An 8,257-nucleotide genomic window follows, 5' to 3' on the forward strand; every position below is an offset into this window, starting at 1 on the left:
GTGTGTCTCCTTTGGTGGATGCTTCTTGGCCTCCTCAAAACACCTTCTGTTTCACAAGTTCTCCCTGCCTCCTTCACCCTCCCCATCTCCTTCCTTTTAATAGAACTTTGAATATAACTTATACTGTAGCATGAATTAAATTGCACTATTGGGACTTCCCTGGTGGTACAGTGGTTAAGACTCTGTGCTCTCAATGGATGGGACCCAGGTTCTATCCCTGGTCAAGGAATTAGATCCTACACACTGAAGCCAAAAGATACTGCATGCTGCAACTAGGACCCAGCACAGTCAAACAATTTTTTTTTTTTAAATTGCTCTATGGGTATTTACCTGTGGGCCCTCCCCCATCTATAGCCACAAGACTGAGAACGGGAGCTGAGTCTGTTTTTTCATCAAGTATCCCCTTGAGGGTCTATAGATCCAAGCAGGCATTCAGTGAAGATTTTAGAATGAATGATGGATGAATGAATGGATAGATTAATTGCACAAGACACTTTGAATACCAAGATGAATAAAATCAGTTGACTTGTGAAGAGACAAGCTTGTATGTGGATAACCAATCCAAAGCTCAGTTACATATATGCCTGTCTTAGCTTTAATTTCAGATTCACACATGTTCCCATTCCTTTTGTCTTGTGTCAGGAAAGCTTTAGAGTCCCATTGTTGTGTAGGTATGTATTTTCCTTTCCATGGGGATGACTGTTTGATGATTGACTGTTGTTTGAATAAATCTGACTAATCAGTTTTGTCCTGGGGATTTGGAAACATTAAACTATGTTCTTTGGAAAAGGATATAGTATTATTTCAAGTATAGTTATTATTTCAAGCCAAGGGCTGGCCAAATATCATTACTAACCTATCTCATGAGAAACCAGATGTTGCCAAGGTTTACTTCACTTAATTCAAATAATATTCAGCATAACGTTGCATTTTGTCCAATCTAGGGGGATGGAATTTTAGTATTTGTTGTAATGGGATTAGTTCATTGCATTAATTTTTACCTTGATTCTCAGGAAACTTTCTCTGTGCTGCCAGTAGAGGTTCAGGTCCTCACTTTGATTACAGTTTCCATGTCCTTATGCCTTCTCCTTCTAGCCTGACTTGGAGTCAGTAGGTGGTGGGGATGGTGTTTGGCTCATCACTGATCCCAAGGACCCAATACCTGAGTAGGTTTTCAGTGAATGAATGAGACAGGCTCGGGGTCAGAGTTCACTGTTACTAAAGGATAGTTTCAGACAAGGATAGCATCATGACTTTCATCCAAGTAGAAAGTAGATATGGGCCAAAGATTTCTTTTATTTCATTGATCAGTGAGGGCACCAAGCAGATTTTACAACCAGTTCAAAAGGAGAATCCAGAGAACTGACAGGGGTACAGATGAGGAACATGGCAATGAATGTGCAAATAGAGGCAAAACTAGCTTCTCTCACAGTCCAGAGAGAAGCCAATTGCACCCCTGTGGACAGGACAGAATTTACATGTCTAAAAACAAGAATTCGTTTGCATTGCAATCAGTTATCTAGGATTCCGGAGTTGTAAATGAGCTCCCATGAAATCAATCAGATAACCTGGAAGACGTCCTTTAAACAATACAAAGTTTCCCATTAAAGCACACATTTTCCCCTTCATTTGGAATCTCACCTGTGCTGACAGGTCTGGAGGGAAGGGCATTCAGACAGAGCTAACAGCTCCAGTCAAGATCTGGAGTCCTGAAGCCTGGTGTTCCTGCAAAGGGAGGGAAGTGCTCAGAAAGAAGAGGGCAGAGGGAGGCAGCAGCCAGATCAGAACAGCTCTGCAAGGCCAAGATACAGAGTACAGATCTAGTCCAGACTTTTAAAATTGTACAGCCGGAGACACAGAAAACAAACTTATGGTTACCAAAAGGGAAAGGGAGGGGAGAGATAAATGAGGAATTTAAGATTAACATACACCCACTGGGGCTTCCCACGTGGCGCAGTGGTAAAAAATCCACCTGCCAATGCAGGAGATGCAAGAGACATGTGTTCGATCCCTGGGTTGGGAAGAGCCCTTGAAATAGGAAATGGAAACTCACTCCAGTATTCTTGCCTGGAAAATTCCACGGACAGTATCCTGGCGGGGGGGCGGGGGTGGGGGGTGTCGCAGAGTAGGACACGACTGAGCGACTGACTGACTATTACTGAAGTGAAGTCAGCTCCAACTAACTATGCACACATTACTATTTATAACATAGATAACCAACAAGGACCTACAGTATAGCACAGGGAACTCTAGTTAATATTCTGTGTTAACGTATAAGGGAGAGGAATCTAAAAAAAACGTGCTGTTCACACAGAATCACTGGGCTATATACCTGAAACTAATGCAACATTGTAAATCAATTATAAAGTGAAAGTGAAGTCGCTCAGTCGTGTCCGACTCTTTGCCACCCCATGGACTGTGGCCCGCCAGGCTCCTCTGTCCATGGGATTCTCCAGGCAAGAATACTGGAGTGGGCTGCCATTTCCTTCTCCAGGGTATCTTCCCGACCCAGGGATTGAACCCAGGTTTCCCGCATTGCAGGCAGATGGTTTAACCTCTGAGCCACCAGGGAAGTCCCAACTATACTTCGATTTAAAAGCATTAAATTAAATTAAAAAAAAATACAACCTATTTTTAGTATTCTAGCCAATTAATATATATTTATTGGAATAATTTTAAGAGTACAAGTTCAGCCCCTTGTTGGCTGTGTGACCTCAACTAAGTTACTTAACAGAACTGTGCCTGAATTTCCCCATCTTTAAAGTGGAGATGATAACTCAGGGTTGCTGTGATGACTGTCTGAGTTCATAGGATAAATTCAAGGGGATTCTGCACATATTAAGCACCCCATAAATGTTAGCTCAAAATGTAAAATATACTCACGAATAGGAAGGAAAACAAATGAGATATAAAGTATGTGTAAATCAAGTTCCTATGTTTGTCCTTCTGCACTCAGTAGATCAGCCTGAACACCCATGGGGTATGTGAACCCCAATCCAGAGGTTATAGACAGGAGGCTTGATAAGATCTGTGGGTTGTTGAGATGGAGGGTGTGGGGTGGGAGAAGGGGCAGGGAACAGAGACCAGAGATGAGGTAGTATTCCAGCTGAGGAGAGAGTGAGATGGGCTTGAGGTAGGGTACCCCTGTGGGGCATGAGACGGGCTCATTGAGAACAATGGTGGGGGCCCCTGTCTGATAACCTTCAGACAAGAACTTGTCAGGGAGGGTAGAAAGAAGACAGGGGGACAACTCCTGGTGTGGGAGGCAGATGGTGCCTCGAACCCGCTTTGAAGTTGAGAAGACAAGCAAGGAATGGGAGGAAAGGTCAGAGCAGGAAGCTTTCTGCATGAGCAGGGTACTCATGTACCCTCACCTCCCCTGCTTTGGAAGAGACCAGCGGCTCGAGGTGTTGCGTGCTTGCATTAGCGTTTCGGACCATGCCTATGATCAGCCACAGTGTTAACCATTCTTTTTAGGCTCACTCTTCTTCAAAGATAGAGTGCTTGTTACTTTACAGAGAGTAGTTACTTTATTTAGTCTTCCCAGTAAACCTGTAGGAGTTGTTAGCCTCTCCATTTTACAGATGAAGAAACTGAGGCTTATGGGGGTTAACTGGCTTGAACTGTGAAGCCAACTGCGACAAGCTCAGTGTAAGCACCTTGCTACATAATCCCAAGGAGCATGTGCTCTTTTTCTTTTGTGTCCTTTGTCTCCTGCTAAACCTGAGAAAGCTGTGCATCCTCTTTATATTCTGGCTACCCCAGTTCTCAGTGTCCTTTCCAGAAAGAGCTTTTCCCCCAAACTCTGGGGGTACCCGTATGAAGAGCAGGTCATCCTAGCATCTACTTGTGAAATAGGAGGGAAGGGGGCAGGGACATGACCTTTAAAAGAATGACAGCCATTGAGGATATGACAAAAACTGATGAGAATCGATTAGGTACAAGATGGCAGAAGAATCAACGTCCACGGGGCTTTGAGCCTCAGCATCTGCTCATCGTGACACATCAGCTAAATGGCACACCTACAGATGCCATGACATTTCCTCAGTTCAGATCAGTCGCTCGGTCGTGTCCGACTCATTGCGACCCCATGGACTGCAGCACGCCAGGCTTCCCTATCCATCCCCAACCCCCGGAGCTTGCTCAAATTCATGTCCATCGAATTGGTGATATCATCCAACCATCTCATTCTCTGTCGTCCCCTTTTCCTCCTGCCTTCAATCTTAGGTTGACCATAAAAGATCAAAAGGGCAGTGGTCCAATTCCTGGAAATCTCCACCCCTTCCCTAAATAGTCAGAATAATCCTCCCTCTTATTAGCCTATGACACTACCCAGCCCATACAAAGTTGTTGTTTAGTCGCCAACTCACATACAACTCTTGTGACCCCGTGGGCTGTAGCCTGTCAAGCTCCCTGGTGTGCCCATGGGATATTCCAGGCAAGAATACTGGAATAGGTTGCCATTTCCTCCTCCAGGGGATCTTCTTGACCCAAGGATCAAACCCATGTCTCCTGCATTGGCAGGCAGATTCTTTACCACTGAGTCACCAAGGAAGCCCCTATTTCAGGCCGCTCTCACATTTTGAGACAGACTGCATTCTGTCTATGGAATGTCTATGGAACTTCCTAAGTAAATCCACTTCTTACCTATCACTTTGCCTCTCGCTCAATTCCTTCTGCACTGAGACATAAAGAACTTGAGCTTGGTTCAGTCCTGGGGCCAGGTGTGCAATTTTAATTAAAAGACAGTGGGTTTGATTCTCATGCCCCGCTGCTGCAGCAGGGGCCCCAATAAAGCCTTGCCTGGAAAAAAAAAAGTGGGTTCAATTCACAATCTGAGTTTCGATCCCTGGGTTCGAATCCCATCTGAGGTGTGTGGTTTCACTTGCTCGAAAACTCTTCCCAGTGCATCTCTTCCCCACTCAGGAATCAGATAGGGTGGGGAGAAACCTCATGGTGCTCCAGAGACCTAGCAAACACCCCCTGAAAAGGCATGATCTGTGCAAGCAAAGGTGGAACAAGTCGGGGGGGGACTGGGAGAGCCCAATCCTTTAAGAAGATTCAAGTCTCAGAGGATCAGCCCCCTAGAAAGTCACCCTTGCCCGGTCCCATCCCCTGCCCCTCCTCACCCCCACCCTACCCCACACCCCCGCCCCAGGAAACTCAGGTCTTTGCAAAAGAGGCAAATCATTTGTTTCTAGGTACCTGCACTGGGCTTCTCAGGCAGCACAGTGGTAAAGAATCTGCCTGCCAATGCAAGAGACGCAGGAGACGTGGGTTCTATCCCTGGGTTGGGATGATCCTCTGGAGGAGGAAGTGGCAACCCACTCCAGTATTCTTGCAGGGAAAATCTCATGGACAGGAGCCTGGTGGGCTACATTTCATGGGGTCACAAAGAATCAGACATGACTGAACACATACACTCACACACATCTGTACTGGAAAAGCCCTTTGTTCATCCTGCCCTCCACTCTGTCTCCATTCACTGTCAAATCTTAGTTAGAGAAAGAACTAGACAAAGCCTACGCTGAAAATAGATAAGTCACAGATACATATGGTGCATAACTTTAAAATATGCCTGGCAATTTAAAACTCCTTATGCACACCTAAATTAGGTGAACCAAAGGTGAATGAGAGGCATCTCTGGGAGCTGCTTTAAAGAGGAGGTCAAAATGATTTATAAAGTGAGTGCCTCACCTTTCTATAACCTCAACAGTTTGCAGAGCAATTTCCCACCCAGTCTTGGTAAATGAATATTTAACATGTGAAAAGCCTGTGTAAATGGTGCCTCTAAAAATGCTTAAGTTCTTCCTTATGGGAAGGCTTCTGTTTGAGTTTCTTTGTAAAAGAAGTTTTGTTGAATGAATGAATGAATGAATGACAAACTGACTTGTTCACCCCCCTCCCCCGCATCCCGCCGCTCCCCCCCCAACCCCCACCTTCAGTATCAAAGGTAGTTTAAACCAAGTCCTTGACTGAGTCACCTCAAACTCCTGGAATCACTCATAAAAAGGAACATTTGCCAGGATCAGATAAGAATTAGTTCTGTTGAAACTGTTTCATTGAAACACGGGATGTGCTGTGAGGGCTGTGCCTACTCATCAAGTTATATTCTGGATCCTGACGGTGGTTCTAAGGAGCACTGCCCTTCATGAGGCTGTGCAGAATTCAACTGTGTGGAATGTAAAGCTTTTTCACATCCTTGTCTCACACGGGACAGATTAGTCTCTCGGCAGCTGTTTTGGTAAAGATGGCGTTAGGCTCAGAGATGACACCGAGGTTCTCAAAGGCTCACCAGCCTTTGTCCACAGACAAGCAGATGGGCAGTCCCTACACCTTGGCTGGAGCAGCTTCTCTTTAAAAGGGGATATTGTTCTTTCTGTTCTCTAAAGAGGCAGCTCAGGCTCCTTGAGGTTACAGAGAAATCAGCTTCCCAATTTAGGGGAAACTGGAGCAGAGATCTCACCAAGTTTCTAATACTTGGATTTTTTCATAGAGTTCTCCTCCCCTCCCCAACCCCCGCAACACCCGTCCCGGGGCACGTGGCATTCTAGCAAGTTCAAAATGTCTTAAATTCAGACTAATCATTCATTTGAAACAGAACAACAACAAAAAGTAATAAAGCAACTAAATCTGAGTGTTGCAAACTCTTTTAGCAAATAATTGTGAAATAGCAGTTGACTTGGCCAGTTCCTGTTTTCATTTTCCATAAATCTATTCTGGTATCATTTTATTCCCTTGAAGTAGATGCAGCAAGTTCTCTGTGATACCAAATAAAACAACAAGAGGATCATCAACACCACCACCCCCCCCCCCCCCCCGCCGCACTATATATTAAACAACAGCAGAAAGAACAGCAATGGCCACAAATCTCTGTTTCTACATTCAACTTATAAATATGCCCTTTTCAGGGACAATCAAACATGCTTTAGAGAAATTTCCAGAATGACTTGAAATTGCCCCCAAACCAATATTAACACATCTGTAGTGAGTGATTAAGCAGAGACTATACATTGGAGCAACTTGTGTGAAATGCCAAGGGTCTAGTGACTTAGTTTCTGAAGCACTTAGGGGATGGTGCATCACAGTGGGGTGGGCCCTCGTGGTTTCAAGCAGGACCCTCTCTTGGTCTGCCACCCAACAGCTGTGTGCCCTTGGGTCAGTGACTTTGCTTCTCTGAATCTGCAGAAGCTCATCTACAGGGGTAGGGGGGACAATGATTGTGATCTCCACAGGGTTGTTCAGAATTCCCAAGTGTGGGGAGGGTGCTCTGCACAGTAGGAGCTCAGAAAACAGTGCCCGTCATTGTTGCCAAGGGGGGAGAGAGAAAGGAAGCAGAAAAAAGAAATCAAAGCTGTGCTTAGGTAAGGCGTGAGGCAGGAGAGCTTTAAAAACATGAGGGAAATCCTATCAGAAGAAGATTGCCATATAAGCAAAATGCCCCGTTATCTGAGTGAGGCTTTCGGGATAAAAATCTGACACCCAAATTCTTTCCGTGTGCTACTAATAGCACCACAGAGCAGAACAAATGGAAGGCATTTACCTTTCACCGGCTCTCCCCTGCGCTGGCTTTTGATGGGGCAGTCAGTTCAGGCACCAGAGCCAACTGCAGGCAACCCGGCTGGCTGGCGGGAGCCAATCTGTAGCCTCTTCGTGGCCTGTTGCTTCTCTACTGTTGGCCCACCTCCCTAGCCCCTCGCAGCCCTCTTTGGGTCCCTTTCTTAAATGGAAGGCACCCAGTGATGGCCATTTGGAGGAGAGAAATGGGTTTCTGATTTGGCACTGGTTTTGCAGTACTGAAATGAGAAGGGGTTCAAAATATCACTCTGGGGTCATCTACCCTATCTACCCTGAAGGTCTTCACTGGCCTGGCAAGGAGCAGGCCGGGTGAGCATCTCGTGTCAAGAAGAGACAGCGTGGGCTGGAACTCTGCCTGCATCCCAGGACTTTCCCTTGCAGTGCTCTGAGCAAACCCAGAAGACAAAGTCTCAGAGCTGGCCAGGATCACAAAATGAGAATCATGCACTTTGGGATCTTCCTCTCAAAGCCAGACCCCTGGGTTCTGCCCACTCATGGCGCCCTGAGGATCGCGCTCATCTCCCTCACACCCTTGCAGCTCCTTGTTCTGTGCTGTGGTCAGCAGGCTCCCGCTCACCTGCCCTGGGAAGTCTGTCCCATTCATTGTGACAGCCCCTGGCTGACCCTGCATCTGGTGTGCGTTCCTAGGATGGACGACTTGAAATGAATTCTGTATTCT

The sequence above is a fragment of the Cervus canadensis genome, chromosome 30 (assembly GCF_019320065.1).
Source record: "Cervus canadensis isolate Bull #8, Minnesota chromosome 30, ASM1932006v1, whole genome shotgun sequence".
In the NCBI taxonomy this organism is placed as follows: Eukaryota; Metazoa; Chordata; class Mammalia; order Artiodactyla; family Cervidae; genus Cervus; species Cervus canadensis.